This window comes from Oryctolagus cuniculus, chromosome 16 (assembly GCF_051225735.1).
Source record: "Oryctolagus cuniculus isolate XC-2025 breed Fujian yellow rabbit chromosome 16, ASM5122573v1, whole genome shotgun sequence".
NCBI classification, from domain to species: Eukaryota; Metazoa; Chordata; class Mammalia; order Lagomorpha; family Leporidae; genus Oryctolagus; species Oryctolagus cuniculus.
The window spans coordinates 56,312,788-56,336,090 of NC_142882.1; positions in this window are offsets into that span (position 1 = coordinate 56,312,788).

The window sequence follows — 23,303 nt, forward strand, 5'->3', positions numbered from 1 at the left end:
GGGGATGCTGGTAGGGCCAGGCTACCGCTGTGTGGGTATCTCATAGTTCCTTCTGAGCAGCATGCTACTCGTGACACATCTGGGCTCGGGGCATCTCTGGGGCAGTGACCATACACAGGAAGTGGACTTAAAGCAAACCTCAACTTAGGACACCACCTAGTGCTGAAGTGGCAGAAGAGTCCACAGGCTTAGAGGAAACAAAGACTGCTTAGAGTTTCTGGAGGGACAGCCATGAAGGAAGCCAGATTACAAAGGCTGGGAAAAGGGGGCCAATCCTTTAATACACAGTTGATATAATACGCGAGCAAACATCAAGAACTCTCAGGGAACTATGACTTCACCTCATAAACAAAATAAGGTGCCAGAAAACAACCACCCAGAATCTGATATTGTCCAATATTCAGATGAAGAATTTTTTGTAATGTTTTTCATAGTCAGGTGTTTTTTTAAATTTTTTTTAATATGGGGGGGGGGCTCCCATCTGCTGTTTTACTTCCCAAATGCGTGGAACAGTCAGAATTTGGCCAGTTTGGAGCTAGAAGATGGGAACTTAATACAGGTTTCCCACATGAGTGGTAGGACTCCAATTATTTGAGCCATTACCTCTGCCTGTCGGGGTCAGAAACATAGGAAGCGGAAGTCAGGACTGGAACCAGGTATTGAACCTAGGTACTCTGAAACAGGAAGTGGTTATCCAAACTGATATCTTAAGTGCTAGGTTAAGTGCCTGCCCCAGATGAAGAATTTTTAAATAGCTGTTTAAGGAAACTCAATGCACTTCAACAGAACATAAACACTTTAATACTATAACAGTGAACTGTGACAGAGAGATGGAAGTAATTAATAAAAAACCAAAATACTTCAATTGAAAAGTACACAAGTGAAATTTAAAACATGATATGAGGGATCAATAACAGAATAGATCAAACAGAAGAAAGAATCTGAGTTCACAGACAGGCTATTTGAAAGCACGCAGTTGGAAGAGAAGACAGAATGAAGAGGAATGGAGAAAGCTTACAGGGACTTTGGAACAGCAGGAAAAGAGGCAGTTTGGGGCCAGCATCACAGAGCAGTGGCTTGGGCTGCTGCCTCTGACCTTGGCATCCCATAGACGTGCTAGTTTGAGCCTCAGCTGCTCTGCTTCTGGTCCAGCCCCCTGCTAATCTGCCTTGGAAAGCAACAGAGGATGGTTCAAGTGCTTAGGTCCCTGTTCACCCTTGTGGGAGGCCTAGATGGAGTTCTTGGCTCCTGGCTTTGGCCTGGTCTGGCCCCAGTCATTGTAGCCATCTGGGGAATGATGGAGGATCTCTCTGCCTCTCTCTCTCTCTAACGCTGCCTTCCAAATAAATAGATGAATCTTTTAAAAAAGAAAAGAGCCAATGTCTGAATAATTGGGGTTCAGGATGGACTTGACAATACCGAAAGAATAGAAAGTATATCCAAAGAGATAATAACAGAGAACTTCGCAAATTCGCAGAAAGACACAGCTATCCAGGTACAGGAAGGTCAGAGGTCAACGCTCAGATTCAATTCAGCCAAGACTGCCCCAAGACATAGTGTAATCAAGCTTTCAAAGAAATGATTCTCAAGAAGATTTCCAGAGAGAGGATTCTCAAAGCTGCAAGTGGAAAGAAACAAACGACACACATAGGGGTCCCAGTTCTCCAGACTGAGGATTTCTCATCAGAAATCCCACGGATAAGGAGGCTAAGAGGGTACCTCCACAGTACTGAAGAAAAAGAATTGCTAGGCCAGAATACTCTGCCCAGAAAAACTATTCTTTAGATATAAAGTAGAGATAAAGATATTACCAGACCTGTCCTACAGGAAATGCTAACAGAAGTTCTTCAAACTGAAAGAAACGCTAATGAGTAGGAAGAAAATATCCGAGGATTGAAAACTTGCTGGGAAGAGCAGCTATACAGACAAATTCAGAATCCTCTAATCTAAGAAATATGGTATACAAGCCTTTCACATCTTTAGCATGAAGACTAACAAGCAAATCAATTAAAAATAATAACTATATTATTATAAGTGACAGGCATTATGGAAAGATGTAAAATTAAACTTCAAAAATTTTGAGAGTAGGAAAGAATGGATTGTAATGGTAAAATTCATTTGTATTTCTTGCTTCTGTTTGTTCCATTTCTTTCTGTATATCTTATCTCTTTCTTTTTTGTTTCGTTTCTGTCATTTAAAAATAGCTTATTATTAGGGCCGGTGCTGTGGCACAGCAGGTTAAAGCCCTGGCCTGAAGCGCCAGCATCCCATATGGAAGGAAGGAAATATAAAATTTTCTTAAAATGAATCAAAATGCAAAAATACATCAAAATGTATGAAATACAGCAGGAGTAGTACTAAGAGGGAAGTGGATAGCAATGAATGCCTCCATCAAGGAGAAAGAAGGAGGAGGAGGAGGAGAACACTTAAGGACATATCAAATCCAAAATAAGTAGAAGGAAAGAAATAATAGACCCAAAACAGAAGTAAGATAAATACAAAAATACAAAATAAAACAGTGGAATGAAGAGTTGATTGAAAATATAATCAGTATTGACAAATTCTTAGCTAGGGTTAAAAAAGTGATAAATTCAAATAAAAGCAGAGATGAAGAAGGAGACATGATGACTGATACCACATAAATAAAAGGGTTATTAAGAATGAATATTGTTAAAATGTTCATTCTATCCAAAATGATTTACAGATTCAAGGCAATTCTTCTAAAAACACCAATGACATTTTTCACAAAACTGGAAAAAAATACTACTAAAATTGTATGGGATCACAAAAATCCCCAAATAGCCAAAGCAGTATTGAACAGAAAGAACAATGCAGAAAATATTATATGACTTGATTTTAAATTACATTAAAAAACTACAGTAATTAAAACAGCATGATACTGGCATAAAAACGCACATAGATCTATGGAACAGAATAGATCCTAGAAGTAAGCCCACACATCTCCAGCCAAATGATGTTTGACAGAGTGGAAAAGGACAGTGTTTTCAATCATCAGTGCTGAGAAAAGTGAATATCCACAAGCAGAAAATGAAGCTAGACCATGCACAAAACTCAGCTAAAAATGGACTAAAGATTTAAATGTCAGACCTGAAAATTTAAAACTACTAGAAGAAAACATAGGGGAGATATAGCAGGACGCTGGAATGCACAAGGGCTTTGGATTAGAGCCGAAAGCAGAAGGAACAAAGGCAAAAGTAGACAAATGGGATTCCACCAAACTGAAAAGTTCTGCACATAGAGGAAATGACCAGCAGAGGGAAGAGACAACTTATAGAACAGGAAGAAATATCTGCAAAGTCTAATCTGCCAGGGGGCTAATAACCAAAACTCATAAGGAGCTCAAACAACTCAATAGCAAAACAACAACAGCAGCAACAACAACATCAACAAAACAAAAAAAACCAAAAAACCCCAAACCCAAATAAATATCCCCCAAAACCCCAAACCCAATAAACCCAATTAAAAAATGAGTAGCAGATTAAACAGACATTTCTCAAAGGAAGATACATTAATGGCCAATAGGTCTAAGAAAAAACGTTTATGAAATCGCTAATGAAATGCAAATCAAAACAACAATGAGATATCCCTTCAGTGTAGACAAGAGATAAGTTCTGAAGAGGAGGTGGAGAAAAGAGAACATTTGCTGACTGTGGGTGGGAATGTAAATTACTATGGCCGGCCATTGTGGGAGACAGGGTGGAGGTTACCCAAAAAAACTAAACGACCGCTACTGGATTCATAACCAAAGGAAACAAATCTCTCTGTCAAAGACACATCAGCCCTCTCATGTTTATTATACCACATTCCACAGCAGTCAGGAAGTGGAAATAACCTGCCAATCTATTGCTGAATAGGTCAAGAATATGTGGCACACATACACAATAGAATACTATTCAGCCATCAAAACCATGATCTTGTCATTTGCTACAATGTGAATGGCGCTGGAGGTCATCATGTTAAGTGAGACTAGTTAAGCCCCAAAGACAAACACAGCTTGATCTCGCTCACAGGTGGAATCTAAGAAGTGCTGATCTCATAGAAGTTAAGAGTAGAGGGGTGGTTTTCAGAGTCTGGGAAGGGAAGAAGTGAGAGATGGGAAACTGTTGACTAACAGGTACCAAACACAGTGAGATAGGAGTAAGAAGCTGTGGTGTTCTGTTGCACAGTGGGGTGACTATAGGTAATGATAATACTGCATATTAAAAAAAAAAAAACTAAGAAAAGATTTTGAATGGTCTCACCATAAAGAAATGTTAAGTGTTTGAGGAGATATGCTTACCTTCCTGTCTTGACCTTGTACAGGGTGCGTATAGAAACATTGAATGCCAGCCCTTAAACGTGTACAATTTTTATGGGTCAGTTAAAATTTTAAAAATTCTGTTTAAAATATGTGATTTGTAACAGGAAAAAAAAATCACTGTAAATGGTTTGGTATGAAATAGTCCATGTTTAGAAAACCATTTTGGGGCTGGTGCTGTGGCATAGTAAGTTGAGCCTCTGCCTGCAGTGCCGCCACTCCATATAGATGCTGGTTCGTGTCCTAGTGCACCTCTTCCATTCCAGCTCTCTGCTGATGGCCTGGGAAAGCAGTGGAAGATGGCCCAAGTGCTTGGGCCTCTTGCACCCACATGGGAGACCTGGAAGAGGCTCCCGAATCCTGGCTTCTGGCTTCAGATCAGCCCAGCTTGGCCATTGTGGCCATTTTGGGAGTGAACCAGCAGATGGAAGACCTTTCTCTCTCTGTCTCTCCTTCTCCCTCTCAAATAAATAAAATAAATCTTTAAATAAAAAAAATCTTATATGCAGTAAATATTTATCATAGAAATTTTGGAAAATGCCCAGAAGTACAAGTAAAGGAAAAATCACTAGAAATCTCACTGCTTGGCATCAATGTATCAGATTGCCTTTTCTTTGTTAAAAGATGTCCTCAAAAATGCCTGTGGCAGACAGCATGAACAATTCTTTCTTTCTCACTGTGCCAAGGAAGGCTGGGTAGGTTTGTTCCACAGATGCCCTTTTGTGGCCTGGGCTCAATGGTTCCGAGGAACATCTCTGCTCTAAGAATGCCGGGAAACATGACAGCTCTTGTGGCCCAAGGTGAGACCTGCATCCCACCATCCCCAGCCAGGACTTGACCACTTCCACCCCTTCTCTCCTCTTCCTCATTGGCCTCAACATTCTTTCTGTATTACACTTACTAAACCGTTGCCTGTTATTCATGTTGATTTCCACTGTCTCATCTTGTGGATGCTTTTAAATTGTCATGAATTAGTTAAATTGTTATGAATTAGTGTTTCATTCTCATGTTTAAAGTTCAGAAATTATAAAAGAATGGTCAGGGGAGAGTGTTCCTCTTACCCTCGTGCCCCAGCTGCCTAATTCTCCTCCCAAGCAACCCTTAGGATTAACTTCCTATGCACCCTGAGGAAAAGGGTTTATGCATACATACATCTCCTCTTCTAATCAAATAGGAGCAGATTATGATATTGGTCCACAGATTGCTTCTCCCTGGATCCCCCAACCTCCCATTTAGCGTTGAATGCTAGAGGTCTTGCCATATCACCACTCTAAAACCCATTTCCCCCTGTGTACCACTTCTCTGTACGGGAGCACCAGAATTGGTTTTTATCGTTTTCTTACTGATGAATTGTTTTGCACGTGTAACAGTAAATATGTTGCAGCTATCTGCCAGTGGATGGGAGCATTCTCTGTCTCTCTTTTTGACTCTCAAATAAATAAAAAAAATTTAAAAACAATAAAAGACCGAGACCCTTAACAACTTCATAATATTATCTAATAATCTCATTTCAAATTTCCCTAATTTTCCTTAGAATCTTATTAATGTTTTACTTCTTGGAACCAGGAACAGATCAGCTTCTCCTGGTATGTTTGACCAATATGTGTCCTTAGTTTCTTAACCTATTCCCTTTGGAGTTCTTATCTATGCTGTTAACATTTTGAAGAAACCAACCATCCACCTTGTAGGAAGTCTACCACTCTTGGTGCAAGGGTCACTAATATAGTTCAGGCCTTAGGGAACTGCTTCTCCACACCTGTGTCCTTAGAAGCCAAAGTGCATGTGACCAAATGCCCTGCAAGGCTAGGGTTGTGCCTGTGGCCAATGATGAAGGGACATTGCTTTGAAGGGCTGGAGGAAGTTGGGGGTCGGGTGGAGGAGTGCTTAGGAGAAAGGGCAAATTAACTCATCAAGTCATTCTTCTCAGCTTGACTGCAGAATTTCTTGCAGGAGAAAGCATTGCCACCCAGTAGTGCCAAACATCCTTTTTTTGCCTTTCTTCCCCTTGGAAATTGAGGTTCCAGAAATCTTCATGAATTTGTGCATTTTTGTAACAGTTGCACATTTTGCAGTATTAACTAATTCATCTAGAAGTGTGAAGTATGACACTGAATATTTATAGAGGAAACTGGGTGAATATTAAACACTAGAAAGAATTTCTTTCTATAAAAATTTAATAAGCTTTCACTGAATCTTGAAACAATTAAATATAATTGCATCTTTCTTCAACTATTTTCCATTTAACCCTATATGAAATTTTGATACTTGTTAATAATAAAATATATTTGCTTTTAATAGATATTTTAAAATATTTAGAAGAAAAAACATTTTTGGAAAGCATGAAATAAAATTCCTATATTTACATTTACTTATGCATTTTCAATTTGGAAACTTTGTATATCATTATATATTTTTAATTATCAAAACTTTTTTGAGAAGCCAGAGAGAGAGACAGACAGACAGAAGGAACTCCCATCCACTGGCTCACTCCCCAGATGCCCAGAATGGCTGGGCCTGGAGCCGCCAGGCAGGAACTCCATCCGTGGTTCTCATGTGAGTAGCAGGAACCTCATCACTTGAGTTGTTGGGTTTGCACTGGTGGGAAGCTGGAGTCAGAGCCGAAGGCAGGAACTGAACTCAGGCACTCTGGTGTGGGGTGCAGGCGCCTTAGCCACCAGGCTAAACACCCACTCCCACAGCTTAGATTTTAAAGCTTTTGGATGGTTATTATCTACCAGACACAATGTATGTGAAATTATTAGTTACAGCAAACTAGTTAGTGCTTTTACTAATGGTAACAACAATTAATTTTGTCCAAATATATGACTGATAGAATTATGTGTGCTTGTTTCATTACAATATCACAGCACATCAACACAACATCACCTATGCAGAATAATAAATGAACTCAGTTGCCTTTGATACTTTTCCAGACTTTACCTATCTAAAAACCCTGTATAAATACTTTACTTGTATATTAAACTTTGCATGTATATTACATGTATATTTACGTGTATATATACTACACATATATGAAGCTTTGTATATATTTTAAATATCATTCACACATATCATAAAGGTATGATGTCAAGGTAAGAGAATAAAATTGACTTTATGACAGTTGGTAGCTCAAGTGCAAGTTTTACGTGTCTAGGCCATGTCACTGGCTGCCTTGTGTTCCTGAGCCCCAGGCTCTATTAATGGGAGGTGGGCTCACACACAAGCACTCAGGTTTCCCCATCAAGGCCACCCTCGGGCTGGAGCACATGGTTAAGGCCATAACTGCTACATCTTTCCATGAGGAACACACATTTTCTCTTTGTGTTTAGTCAACATTCTGGGGACTGGAAAATGATGTTTCCTGATTTTATTTTTGCTTCTACATTTATTAAATGCCATTCTTCTATAACAAAGAGCTTTCCTTCCTTCCTTCTTTCCTCCCTCCCTCCCTAGCAAAAACCATTGTTAATTTTGTCTGTTTTCGAACCATGTACACCTGAGACTCTACTTGAGGTGTTCTCCTGTGACTTCATGTCATTACTCACTCAACACAACTTCCAGACGGGGGCACTAAAACTAAACTCAGTGGGCTCGATATTTGCCCAAATTTCTATTAGACTTTTTATTCTTCTGTGGTTGTTAGTCACATATTCCTTTAAAAAATTAATTAATTAATTAATGGGAGACGGAGACCGAGGAGTTCCCATCTGTGGGCTCACTCCCTCCATGCCTGGGGCTTGTGAACTGAGTTCGCAAGTACTCGAGTCATCATCTTTATGCCTCTCAAGGTGCACACTAGCCAGAAGCTGGAATCAGGAGTGGCCCAGGACTTGAATCTAGGCACGCTGATATGGGATGCAGGTGTCCCAACTGGCATCTTGACCACCAGGCTAAGCACTTACCCTGAATATATATTCTGAATTCTAATAGTTTGCTAATAATATGCATTGCAAAGCGTTTATTTGTGGCTCGATTTTCACACTTTTTGTGATATCTTTTGATAAACAGATGAGCAGAAGTAATTAAATAGGAGTATATCTGTCTTATAAGAAATTCTTCCCTTCTCTATGATCTTAAAACACATTCCTATGGCCAGCGTTGTGGCCTAGTGGCCTGTGATGCCAGCTTCCCAAATGGGTGCCGGTTCAAGTCCTGGCTGCTTCACTACTGATCCATGTCCTTGCTAATGGCCTGAGAAAACCAACAGTGTTCGAGCCACTGAATCCATGTGGGAGACCTGGATGAAGCTCCTGGCTCCAGCCTGTCCCAGCCCTGGTCATTGCAGCCATCTAGAGAGTGAACCAACAGATGGAATCTCTCTCTCTCTCTCTCTCTTTTCTATCCCTCTTTCTAACTCTGGCTTTCAAATAAATAAGCAAATCTTTAAAAAAAAAAAAAAAACATTCCCCTGTATTGGCTATTAAATGTTTGATTTTGTCTTTTAATCTTTAAGGTACCTAAAATTCATTTTTAATATGACATGAAACAGGGTTTCAATTTAATTTTTCTGTCGAGGTATAATTTATTTATGGTAAAATTCACCTTTTACAATACTATGAGTTTTCACAGGTGCTTTGGGGAATGACCAGCACTGTGAAGATGTAGTCATTCCTTCACCCCAAAAAGTTGTCTATCGCTCTTTTGTTATCAACCTCTCCCCTTACACCCAATCCCCGGAAACCACTGATTCTTATTTTGCCTCTGTAGTTTTGTCTTTTGCATAAAGCCTTATAGGGGTCAGAATCATACGTATACGACATTTTGAATGTCTGGCTGCTGCGTTGTAAAATGCACTTAAGACTCATCCATGTTATATGAATCAAATCACTCATTATTTTTTTATTTGCTGAATAGTATTATTAATTTTTTTGACAGGCAGAGTTAGACAGTGAGAGAGAAAGACAGAGAGAAAGGTCTTCCTTCCGTTGGTTCACCCCAAAATGGCTGCTACGGCCAGTGGGCTGCGCCAATCCGAAGGCAGGAGCCAGGTGCTTCTCCTGGTCTCCCATAGGGTGCAGGGCCCAAGCACTTGGGCCATCCCCCACTGCACTCCCGGGCCACAGCAGAGAGCTGGCCTGGAAGAGGAGCAACTGGGACAGAATCCGGTGCCCCAACTGGTACTAGAACGCAGGGTGCTGGCACCGCAGGCGGAGGATTAGCCTAGTGAGCCATGGCGCCGACCTGCTGAATAATATTCTATTATATGATTGTAGAATAGCTCTCTTGTTCATTCATTGAAGTATATTTGGGTTGTTTCAGTTTTTTGTAATTTCCATCAGAAAGCTAAGAAATGTACATAGCTCTGCATCCTCACCAGCACTAGGTATTACGAAGCATTTGAATGGATGTGTGGTTGTGACCTGCATTTCCCTAGAATTAATGATTAATTCACGCATTTATTTGGTATTTGCTTTTTTATGATGAAGATTTGTTTTTTCAAAAAAAAAAATTGGATAGTTTGTGTTATTATCATTGAATTTAAAAGTTCATTATATATTTTTATAGAAGTCCTATATGAGATAGTGGTTTGCAAATATTTTGTCCTAATCTGTGGTTTGTCTTTTCACTTTCTTAATCATATTATTTTTAATATTTCTAATTTTAATAAATCTTAGCTATTTTTCTTTTAAGGATCATGCATTGTGTGTCCTCTCTAAGAATGCCTCATCTCACTTAAGTTCACAAAGATTTTCTTCTAAATGTTTTATAAACTTAGCTCTTATTTTACATCTATGATTCAACACAGCTTAACCCTTTCACATGGCAAGAGATCAAGCAAATAATTTTTCAATGATATCATTCTAGAATATTCTATAGCAAATTACATAGGATATGTAATTAAATTTCTTTTTTAGTTTTGCCTTTTCAATTTTTTAATAGTTAAATAATAATTGTATATATTTATGAGGTGCTATGTGATGTTTTGTGCTATGTATACATTAATCAGGACATATGCTACAGTTCAAATCAAGCAATCCGCCAATTACCTTGGTAGTATGCAAAGTGTCAAATGGGATATTTCCAAAGGTAGGGAAAAATCTTGATTCTAAACATAAAAATGTGATATTATTGAGATGAGAATAGGGATCTCAAAAATATCTAACAGATTTGCTTTGTTTTAAAAATTGCAATGAAAATACCACTGGGGTGATTTCCTTTTTCTTTCCATTTCCATTAACTCAATGAATACATTAAAAAAATAAAGCCCCAATTGAGCTATTTTATAATAAGATTCATTTTATATAGACTCTGGAGGAAGGTTTCCCTTCAGTATTTGTTTATGGCAATGCCAGTTGACAGAATAGGCGGGCTTTAATTTTTCCTTCATCTTTTGAAGATGGTCATCAAGATTTATGGGGTGCATCTGCCTGCACGTGACCAGAGAAACTCACTAGAAGTGGAAGGGCTCTTCCGCTCTGTGCACCTGGAGAGGCAGCCCTGTGGTTAGCCCGTGATGCTGCTGTCCAAGGGCCTCTTGCTGATTGTATTGTTGCCTCTTGGTCTCAACCTGGTCCAAAGTCTTTGTGCAGCATCTCCATGCAGCACTGCTAGATGGGTCCCTCTAGTCAGACTTTCCAAGGAAGTTTCTTCAAAGTGCAGCATGGCTTAAAGCTTGAAATTACACTTGCAGGTGGCAAGCAGAGGTCAACACAGTCTTTGCAGAGTCCTACAACTAGCATTTTGATGTAAAAGTGATGTTTTCTACCCTTATATATTGGACTTGAAAAGAGACTAGTGTCAAGGTTACACATAGGCGAGAGAGAGGGATGTTATTGGATGTCCAGCATAGTATCTACAAGGACTATCTGCTGAATTCAGCAAAATAACAATCTTTACAGGACTGATAAAACCCAAACGGACTGGAGTGCTGATGCGGAGAGAACCCAAGATAATCCCATGTTGGCTTTGAGCCCAGCGCTCTTTCAACCATGCCTTCTTTGTAAAGCCACAGAGAACAAGGGTCACACAGGGGGGTCACTGACATCTCTCACGCCCACCCGTGTGGGCCTGCCACAATGGCTGGGGACAGGAAAGTCATGAAAAGAGTGACCTTAAAAACTCCATGACATCCAGCCCTGTGAATTAGTAGAATTGAGTCAGTATATGAAAATTAGATGTTACTGTGATGGAGGCACTGGTTAAGAGACTTGCAACCGTGTTGGAATACCTGGGTCTGAGCCCCAGCTCGGCTCCTGACGCCAGCTTCCTGCTGATGCAGACCCTGGGAGGCAGCTGTGAGAGCTCCAGCAGTTGGGTTCCTGCTTCCCCATGTGGAAGACCTGGATTGAGTTTCCGGCTCCCAGATTCAGAGCTGCCTAGCCCTGGCCATTGTGGGAATTTTAGGGAGTGAACCAGCATATGGGATCTCTCTCTTTCTCTGTGTCTCTCAAATGAATAATTAAAAAATTTTAATCTTACTACAAAAAAAGCACTAGAGAGGATTAAGCAAATGCTTCTCCCTTATTAGTTTGATTGATTGGTTTATTCCTGGGTGTGTCTACGTGGGTTCCTTTAATTTCTCTTTTTCCTGTTTCTAAAGGTGAGAAATTAGTTTAGGAGAGTGTTGTTAGCCAAAGTCTTAGCAGAAAAATGCTGGGAAAATACTTCCAGAGAATCCTTCTCCTTCGTGACAGCATTCCTGCTAGTTCTCCTTGTCAAAGAGCAATTTTCCAAGAGTTTCGATGGGAAGTCATAAGGCATCCACCTGTCAGCCCTTATGGGGCTCTTTCCGACTTCTTTTGTTTCCTAACCTTAAAAAAAATCTCTAAAGTGGAGTCAGCACTGTGGCATAGAAATTTAAGCCTCTGCCTGTGGTGCCAGCCTCCCATTTGGTTGCCGGTTCAAGTCCCAGCTGCTCCACTTTCAATCCAGCTTCCTGTTAATGGACCTGGGAAAGCAGTGAAAGATGGCCCAAGTGCCTATGCCCCTGCACCCATGTGAGAGACCTGGGAGAAGCTCCTGACTCCTGGCTTTAGCTTGGCCCAGCTCCAGCTATTGCAGCCACTGGGGGAGTAAATCAACAGAAGGAAGATCTCTCTCCTTCTGTCTCTGCTTTTCAAATAAATAAAATAAATTTAAAAAAAATATTTAAAGGGCACTCATTTTTACTCAGTTAATAATACAAAAAAAGGCTGCGTTGCCATGATTAGCTTCCCAGGCCCGCAGTGCTTGAGGGCGGGCCCTAAAGGCAGGCATCACCACTCAGAACAGTGCCTTGAGCTTGATGGACATTATGCTGAGAAGTAACGTTTCTATCTTTTAGTTTTACCTTTTAATTCCATTTCCCCACGAACTCCAGGAAGTCCCCTGGTATCACTGTTCTCTCCTGCTTCTCCTCCCTCTTGTGCCTTGAAATCTGCCTGACATAGATTTCAGTAAGAATGGTTTTGACCCCAAGAGAGTCCCAAAGTTAGGAACCAGGATTCTGGACCCATGTGGTCCCTTGGATTCAAGTCCCAGCTGCTATTTCCTCGGTGACCTGGGCACATTACTTCACTGCTCTGGGCCTCGGAGTTTTCATATAGGATACGAGAGTAAAAATAGCAGACGTGCACGGGTTGCTATGAGGACCAGATGAGCTAAACACTGTGAACACAACAGCCCTGGGCAGACAGTAAGTCTTTGAAGTGTTTGCTGTTGATACTTTAAGCCTGGGGAATCCAAGTATTGTTAAGTGTTGATGGTAAAATACTTAACTGAATTGGATTAATAGTGTTAAACTTGTTAATTTTTAAAAAGATTTATTGATTTACTTGAGAAGCAGAGGCAGAGAGAGAGGTCTTCCATCTGCTGGTTCACTCCCCAAATGGCCACAAGGGATGAGCTGGGCTGGTCCAAGGCCAGGAGCCAGGAGCTTCATCTGGGTCTCTCATGCAGGCGCAGGGGCCCAAGCTCTTGGGCCACCTCCCACTGCTTTTCTAGGCCACAACAGAAAGCTGGATGGGAAGGGGAGCAGCCGGGACTTGAACCGGCGCCCAACCATATGGGACTGCAGGCAGCGGCTTTACCTGCTACGCCACCGTGGAGGCTTCTCAATTTGTGAATATTAATATTGGCTCTAAGCAGGACCGAGGTTTAAAGACACGGAAGTTGTTGGGACTGAGGGGTGCTGGTCACGTTTTCCAGGAACTTGAGTGTACATGGGCATCATCTGGGGGATGGACAAGGGCGTGGAGTGCTGCTGGCCTCGCCCCAGGTCTGTGATGCGACCGTCCTGGAGAGCCCTTGGCTACTCCCTCCCAGCGGACTTGCAGTGCTACGCGTGCTGCTGCCCACGGGCCACACTCGGAGATCCACTGCTCTACCACCGGGAAGCCGACGCTGGTGATGACCCAGAGGCCACGCGCTTCCTGCATCCTTTCTCCTCCTGTGAGAACACAGCTCTCTTATGGTTTCCTGGGAACCACTGTGTTCTTTACAAGCATCGTGATCCCTTTCATTGAATTACAGTCTCCGTTTACTACACTACTTCCCAAACGGTTCACGGCTGGTCTAGAGCCCTGGTGCTTCGGGTCTTATTTCGCTCTTTAAATTTGGTTAGGAACATTCCCATTGCCTAAGACAGATCGTATTTTGGCTTCCCGGAGAGGGTACACCAATTGCCACAGCGAGATCTTGGGCGAGTTTCCCGATAAGCCTTCAGTTTGCAGTTCCGGAACGAGCGCAGCAGCTCCTGCTTCTCAAGGGTGTTGTCCGAGTTGTGGGAGTGCAAGGGAGGAAGGTAAGGAAAACCCTTAGTGTGTGTGTGTGTGTGTGTGTGTGTGCGTTGCAGAGACCTGGCCCTGAACAATGGCCCAAGAAGCAGGAGCTGCTAGTACTCAATAAACAAAAAGTAGATCTGAGACCTGGGTTTAAAGAACAAAGTAACGGGCCAGAGTTGCGGTGTAGCAGGTAAAGCTGCCGTCTGCAACGCTGGCATCCCATGCAGGTGGCTTTTTGAGTCCCTGCTGATCCCCTTCTGATCCAGCTCCCTGCTAATGCACCTGGGAAAAGCAGCGAAGGATGGCCCAAGTGCTTGGACCCCTGCACCCACGTGGGAGACCCAGAGGAAGCTCCTGGCTTCTGGCTTCGGCCTGACCCAGTCCAGCCCTGGCCCTTGTGGCCATTTGGAGAGTAAATCAGTGCATGGAAGATCTCTCTCTCTCTCTCTGTCTCTCTGCCTCACTCTCTGTAACTCTGCCTGTCAAATAAATCAAATAAATCTTAAAAAAAAAAAAGTAATTGACAAGAAAGCGATACCATCTATAGAACAAAGTGATGGAGTGAAGGGGGTTCAGGTTTTTTTTTTTTTTTTTTTTTTTTTTTTTTTTTTTGACAGGCAGAGTTAGACAGTGAGAGAGAGAGACAGAGAGAAAAGTCTTCCTTCTGTTGATTCACCTCCCAAATGGCCACTACGGCCAGCGCGCTGTGCCAATCCGAATCCAGGTGCTTCCTCCTGGTCTCCCATGCGGGTGCAGGGCCAAGCACTTGCGCCATCCTCCACTGCTTTCCTGGGCCACAGCAGAGAGCTGGACTGGAAGAGGAGCAACTGGGACAGAATCCGGGGCCCCGACCGGGACTAGAACCCCGTGTGCCGGCGCCGCAGGCAGAGGATTAGCCTAGTGAGCCACGGTGCTGGTCAGGGGGTCAGTTTTGACCTGATCATGAAGGCATGTTACCAGGTTTTTCACTTTCGCCCCTGACACTATCACACATGCGTTAGGACCAATTGATTGGTCTGTTCTGACTTGTTTCATCGGGATAAACTGGAAACATGTCTCTGGGGTCCACCAACATGGTGGAGCCGTCTATCGTAGACTTTCCTTTTTCTCTTATAGTGCTCTCCACACATAACTCTAGGTAAAAGAAACTAATTCCTCTTTCCTGTATTCATTTTGCAAGGGCAAGGCTTTCTCTTTCAATTAGCCTGTCTCCTTGGAGCACGCACAGTCCACATTTCAGCAATCACAACTTAGCGGAGTTTGGCAGACGTTACCACAACAGCATAACTCACTTTTGCAGAGGTCTAGGATGCACTGGAGGAAATTGTTGGGCGGTGAAGTTGGTTCTTTTTATGGAGACCCTGTGCTCTTTCTGACAGCACTGGCCGCCGGCAGTATGTCTACCAAAGCGGGTCTTTGCAGTATATGTGCTGCAGTTTTAAACAATTCTCCAATCCCTTCCTTTCCATATAAAACAAGTGAAACCATTAATGTTGGCATTCATGTTGCTGCAAGACAATTTACATTTATTTTGGGCAGGAGGCCCCTTATAAGGAAGAGAATTTGGAGGAATATAAACTTTTATGGAGAAAATTTTCTGTAAGAACCTGTCTTTTACAGTGAGGCAATCCAAAGCATACTTGTTCAATAAAATGAGCACAAAAATAAATTTTGAGCTTGTAGCAAGATCTGAGTGCAAAGCCTTTCGTCTTCTCTGTGAGCTCAGATATGCATATGCATGTATAATTCCTAATCAGCAAACCCCGCCCCCCCTTACAAAGGAGTTATCAGACAGCTAACCTCACATTTTTACTACTAGAGCTCTGCTCATGGGATTATTTGGGGAGGAGGGAGTGGGGAATGGTAGGGGGAGGAGAGCCCAAAAAATAAATAAAAACATGCAGTTGGATCCTTTAGAACAGTAATTTTCAAGCTGTGGCCACACCAAAATCACCCACAAGGGCTTGTTCAAGGGCAGATAGATAAGCCCACCCCAGAATTTCTCACACACAAAAATATTCAGTTCTAACCACTTCCCAGGTGGTGTTGATGGCCCAGAGACCCCGTGTTAAACACCATGGAATTAAAGGAGTGCTTCAAAAAATTCAAGGAAAATGGAATTAAAAGATAAGTTGATTTTGGCACACACACAAAAGGAAACCTATGCATACATTTTTCATACTATGCAAAGGAAGAATGATTTGAAGACCCCTCCTATGCAGAGATATCAAAATCTTTTGTACCGGGCCGGCGCCGCGGCTCACTAGGCTAATCCTCCGCCTAGCGGCCCCGGCACACCGGGTTCTAGTCCCAGTCGGGGCGCCGGATTCTGTCCCGATTGCCCCTCTTCCAGGCCAGCTCTCTGCTGTGGCCCGGGAATGCAGTGGAGGATGGCCCAGGTGCTTGGGCCCTGCACCCCATGGGAGACCAGGAAAAGCACCTGGCTCCTGGCTCCTGCCATCGGATCAGCGCGGTGCGCCGGCCGCAGCGCGCTGGCCGCGGCGGCCATTGGAGGGTGAACCAACGGTAAAGGAAGACCTTTCTCTCTGTCTCTCTCTCTCACTGTCCACTCTGCCTGTCAAAAAAAAAAAATCTTTTGTACCACAATAAACTTATCTTTTAATTCCATTTTCCATGAACTTGGTGAAATACTCTTGTAGAGTCTGGGAAAGAAGGCAAAAGATTTGCTACAGATCAAGTCTCCTGCTTAGCTGTGGAAATCCTGGAGATAATAATAGAGGTTATCTTACAGAGTTGTGGGAGGCCCAAAGCATAAAGCACTTAGAAGGTGTCTAACGGATGGTAGCTATTGCTCCTAGGATCACTCAGTGGTTCCTCTGTTTCCAAAAGCCAATGAACAACACTGAGCGGTAGCCAGGTATCTAGAATGCCAGGCTGGTTCCGATCCTTATGGAATCCACAGTCTGATGGTAATAAAGTATTAAAAACAAAAAAGTGGGCCTTCATTGAGGCGCAGAGGGCTAAGCCGCAGCTTGGAATGCCTGCATCCCATAGCAGGGTGTCTGGTTGGAGTCCTGGCCGCTGTGTGTTTCAGATTCAGCTTCTTGTCAACGCTGCTGGAAGGCAGTGGATGATGGACCAAGTCCCCAGAACCCTGCTACCTATGTGGGAGACCTCGAAGGAGTTCTGGGATCATAGCTTCAGCCTGGCCCAGTCCTCGCTGTTGTGGGAATTTGGGGCGTGAACTAGGTGATGAAAGGAAGACCTCTCTCTCTCTCTTTCTCTCTCTCTCTCTCTCTCTCTCTCTCTCTCTCTCTCTGCATTTAAATAAAACAAATAAATGCTTTTCAAAAAGGAAAAAGACACAAAGACTGGGGTGGGTATTTTGTGTAGCGTGTAGGGTGCTGCTGACGATGCCTGCATTTCACATGGGAGCACTTGGGTTTGAGTCCTGGTTGCACCTCCATTTTCAGCTTCTTGCTGCTGCACAACTTTGGAGGCAGAGGGTGATGGCTCTAGGAATCAGGGTCCTGCCAACTATGTGGAGGATTGGGTTCTGGGCTCCCAAGTCAGCTCCATTTGGGGAATCAATCAGCAGATGGAGATTCCTATCTCTGTCTCTCAAATAAAATCAAGAACCAGTGTTTTATAAAAGGGAAACAAAGCTTGCCAGCTAAATTCAGTAGTTCATTGAGGAAGGAATGATTCCCAAACCAGGAAGCACTCACAAACCTGAAGAGGGGAGCTGGTGCTATGGTGCGGCAGGTAAAGCCTCCGCCTGTGGAGCTGGCATCCCATATGGGCACTGGTTCTAGTCCCGGCTGTTCCACTTCTGATCCAGCTCTCTGCTATGGCCTGGGAAAGCAGTAGAGGATGGCCCAAGTCCTTGGGCCCCTGCACCCACGTGGAAGACCCGGAAGAAGCTCCTGGCTCCTGGCTTTGGATTGGCCTAGCTCCGGCCATTGCAGCTCTCATTGGAGAGTGAATCAGCAAATGGAAGACCTTTCTCTCTGTCTCTCCCTCTCTCTGTCTGTAACTATGCCTCTCAAATAAAGAAATAAATCTTTAAAACAAAACAAAAACCCTGACAAGGTTCAGAGAACAGGGCTCGGCATCATGGGCAGGCGGCACTAATAGACAGAAGTGAGGGACTGTTACAGCTGATTGGTTGGAGCTCAGTGTTTGCCTTATATGGACATGGTTTGATCAGTGGGCAGCCTGTGATTGGCTGACACCCAGCAATTTGTTACAAAATATGTTCCTCAATTAGGCTTTCGGTTATTTACTTGCCAAGTTAGGTTGCCGTTTGTTCTGTCTGTAGGGACTCAAGATACAGAGGCAGCCTCAGGCCAAATTCAGTTTAATTTAACTAAATCAATTTAAATAAAATGACAGCTGTGGCAAGTACTAGGCACACAAGGTCCGATGTGCTATGAGCACATGAGATTTGGAGACCTGATCAGTGTTGTCTGAGCTAACGTAGGTTTCTCACTGCAACTTTATTACATGAAATTGTAGAGTTGAAATTTATTTATTCCCCTCAAAGGACAAAAAAAAAAAAAGTCCTCTGCAAAATATTTCACATGGTCAGCGACACTGAAAGAAACCACAACAGACAATGTTCTCCCAACCCCTCAGCTTTTTGCAAAAACGTTGTAAAACAGCCATAACATTGAATTTAGCATCTCAATGATTTTATGCAGTTATGTTCACTGTACTCCCACTGCTGGGCAACCAATCTCCAGAATCATTCTTCCTGCAAAATTGGCTTTTATAAAAGAAAATATTTGTTTTCATTTTATTTCAAAGACAGAGACAGACAGACACATACACACACATAGAAATCTTCCACCTGTGGGTTCACTCCCCAAATCCCTGCATCAGCCAAGGCTGGGTCGGGCTGAAACCAAGAGCCAGGGACTCAGTCCAGGCCCCTGCTGTGGACTGCAGAGACCTAGGTATATGGGCCATCACTTGCTGCCTCCCAGTGTATGTATTAGCAGGAAGCTGGCATTAGGAGCAGAGCAGGCACTCAAACCCAAACACTCTCACATGGGATGTGGGTATCCCAAGCGCATCTTTTTTTTTTTTTTTTTTTTCTTATTTGACAGGTAGAGTTAGACAGTGAGAGAGAGAGAGAGACGAGAAAAAGGTCTTCCTTTTCCGTTGGTTCACCACCCAAATGGCCGCTACATCTGGCGCTGCGCCGATCTGAAGCCAGGAGCCAGGTGCCTCCTCCTGGTCTCCCATGCAGGTGTAGGGCCCAAGCACTTGGGCCATCCTCCACTGCACTCCCGGGCCACAGCAGAGAGCTGGACTGGAAGAGGAGCAACTGGGACTAGAACCCAGCGCCCATTTGGGATTCCAGTGCCAGAGGCGAAGGTTTAGCCAAGTGAGCCATGGCGCCGGCCCCCAAACACATCTTTTTTTTTTTTTTTTTTTTTTTGACAGGCAGAGTAGGACAGTGAGAGAGAGAGAGAGAGACAGACAGACAGACAGAGAGAAAGGTCTTCCTTCCATTGGTTCACGCCCGAAATGGCTGGTACGGCCGGCGTACTGCGCCGATCCGAAGCCAGGAGCCAGGAGCCAGGTGCTTCCTCATGGTCTCCCATGTGGGTGCAGGGCCCAAGCACTTACGTCATCCTCCACTGCCTTCCCAGGTCACAGCAGAGAGCTGGACTGGAAAAGGAGCAACTGGGACAGGATCCAGCACCCCAAATGGGACTAGAACCAGGGGTGCCAGCACCACAGGTGGAGGATTAACCAAGTGAGCCATGGTGCCGGCCAATACATCTTAACCACTGTACCAAACACCTGCTCCAAAACTGAAAGTCTGATGCCCATTGAACAACAGTTTCCCAGTGCCCTCTCCCCCCAGGCCCTGGAAATCAGCATTCTACTCTGGGGCTAGGAATTTGACAGCTCTCCATACCTCCTATGAGTGAAATCATATCGCACCTATAATTTTGTGACTGGCTTATTTCACCTAGCATAAATTCTGTAGCATGCCTGAAGGCTCAATTATCTTCCATTTTATGCATACATCACATTTTGTTTATCCATTCCATTCGTCTATTGATGGACTCTTGGGTAGCTTCCACCTTTAAGCTCTTGTGAACAATTCTTCTCTAAACATGGTATACAAGTACTTCTTTGAGACTTTTGTTCTTGTGGTTATGTACACAGAAGCAGAATTTCTGGATCATAAGGCAATTCTATTTCCATTTTTTGAGGAGTTGCCATACACCATTTTACATACCCACCGGCAAAGACTCCAATTTCCCCACATCCTTGTCCACACTTGTTCTTCTCTGACTTTTTGATCATAGCTGTCCTGGTGGGTGTCAGTGGTATCTCTTTGTGCTTTTAACTTGCATTTGCCTAATGACTAGCGACACTGAGCATCTTCTCACATGCTTATCAGTTACTTGTAGATGTTCTTTGGAAAAATGTGTACTCTGAAGTCCTGTATCCATTATAAAATCAAATTTTTGGGGCCAGCAGTGGTGTAGTGGGCTAAGCCTCCATCTGTGGTGCCTGTATCCCATATGGGTGCTGGTTCAAGTCCGTCCCAGCTGCTCCTCTTCTGATGCAGCTCTCTGCTATGGCCTGGGAAAGCAGCAGAAGAGGGCCCAAGTGTTTGGTGTCACGCACTGCGTGGGAGACCCGGAAGAAGTTCCTGGCTCCGGGCTTCAGATCAGCTCAGCTCTGGCTGTTGAGGCTATCTGGTGAGTGAACCAGCAGATGGAAGACCTTTCTGTCTCTCCCTGTCTCTGTAACTCTACTTCTCAAATAAATATATTTTTTTTAAATCAAGTTGTTTGGGTTTTGTTGCCACTAAGTTTTAGGAATCCTTTATAAATCCTGGATGTTAGTAACTCCTTATCAGATACATAATTTGCAAATACTTTCTCCCTGCCTTTTCATTCTGTTGAATGTGTCCTTCAATGCACAGTTTTTCGTTTTTCTTTCATTACCTGTGCTTCAGTATTATATGCAAGAAATTACCACCAAGTCTAACGTCATAAAGTGCTTCCACTATGTATTTTTTCCCAAGAATTTTGTAGCATTAGCTCTTGTGTTTAGATTTTTTTATTCATTTTGAATTAATTTTTGTATATAAAGTTAAGTCTCAGCTATGTCCAGTTTCTGTTTATCCCAGCTACAGGGTTTTAAAATTTCAACAATTACACTTTTATTCATTACAATTTAATTTGATTATTTTATTAATCAGTCTGGCCATTCTTTTGCTTGCTTATTTATAAAAATTCTATTTTTAAAAAAACATTTCTCTCTCTGTCTCTCTCTCTCTCTCTATATATATATATATATATATTTGACAGGCAGAGTTAGACAGTGAGAGAGAGAGAGACAGAGAGAAAGGTCTTTCTTTTTCCGTTGGTTCACCCCCCAAGTGGCCGCTACAGCCAGTGTGTTGCTGCCGGCGCGCTGTGCCAATCTGAAGCCAGGAGCCAGGTGCTTCTCCTGGTCTCCCATGGGGTGCAGGGCCCAAGCACTTGGGCCATCCTCCACTGCATTCCCGGGCCACAGCAGAGAGCTGGCCTGGAAGAGGGGCAACTGGGACAGAATCTGGCGCCCCGATGAGGACTAGAATCCGGGGTGCTGGCACTGCATGCGGAGGATTAACGCGCCGGCCTATATATTTTGATAATTCCCGCATCTAAAGTCTTTTGAGGATTATGTAATAAATACGTTTTTGTGTGTGTGAGTTCTGCGGACTCTCACTCCTGACTCTTTCTAGTGTGCTTGTTGATCTCTGATTGTGAATTCATATTTCATGTGGTCAATCATTGATCCATTCAACAAATAGACTTTGAGTGCATATTCTCTCCAGGCTTTGTTTAAACATGGAGTATGTACTGTGGGGAGCAACTCGGACTATACTGTTACTGGAATTAAGACTTATTCTATGCATCTGCTCTCCCACTGTGGGGAGCAACTCGGACTATACTGTTACTGGAATTAAGACTTATTCTATGCATCTGCTCTCCCACTGTGGGGAGCAACTCGGACTATACTGTTACTGGAATTAAGACTTATTCTATGCATCTGCTCTCCCACTGTGGGGAGCAACTCGGACTATATTGTTACTGGAATTAAGACTTATTCTATGCATCTGCTCTCCCACAATATGGCGCTGGGAGAGGAGAAAACAGCTTCTACGCAGCTGCCTCCAGTTCAACCAATAAACTGTAGGACCTACTCCTGATTGGAGGAGAGCAGCGTACTCGGCGTGTGGGCAGCCGAGTTAGGATTGGCGGAGGAGGACTATAAAGGAGGAGAGAAACGGCATGCACCAGGAACATCTATGGGGAACATCTAAGGGAACCCGTGCAGCCCCCGAGAAAGCCGGCCGGCGGTGTGCCGCTCCCCTGCGGAAGTGGGGAATGTGGCCAGGGGGAACTGCCCTTCCACGGAGGTGGAAGGGATAGTAGCCAACCCGGGAAGAACCAGCAGCAAACCCGGGGAGGGCCGAGCAGACAAAAGAACAGCGCAGGGGCTTAGTGTCGTTCCTCCACGAAGAGGGGGAGCGACATAATGGTGCTGTGACTCGGATATGAAGCCTAGGCAGGGCTTAGTGTCGTTCCTCCGCGAAGAGGGGGAGCGACAATGTACAAGTAAAAAAATTGCTAAGGGCTTGGCATTGGAAGGCAGCAAGTTAAGCTGCTGCTTACAACCCATGGTATCCTGTGTCACTCTGCTGGTTTGACTCTCCACTGCTCTGCTTCCAGTTCAGCTCCCTGCTTCTGCTCCTGCAAAGGCAGTGGAATTCTGGCACAAATACTTGGGCCCCTGGAGTCCTGGGATTCTGGCTGCAGCCTTGCCCTGCTGAGGCACTTGTGACCCTTTGGGGAGTTCGCCAATGGATGGAAAATCAATACCTCTCTTTTTTCTCTTTCTCCCTGTCATTCTGCCTTTCATATAAATACATTTTTAAATGGTAAAATCCTCTCAATGAGTTATAAAACAAAGAAAGAATAAATATGTCAAATATACTTTAGATAGTAAAAAATTCTAAAAATACACCAAGGAAGTAGAAGTGACGTATGAACTCTTGGATGAGGGTTTCGTTTGATTATTTGTTTGAAATGTTGGGTAGGATGGCCAGGGAAGCTTCCCTTTAGGGGATGAATTTTGAGTTAATATCTCAAGAAAAGGATCTAGACAGAGAAAATAGTAAGTGAAAAACCCTGAGGAGGATTCTTGACCCCTGGGCGAGAGAATTGGAAAAGCCAACTTGGTTACGACGGTGAACTGTGGGGAAGCGTTAGGAGGTGAGATGAGAAAGGTGTTGAGTTCTA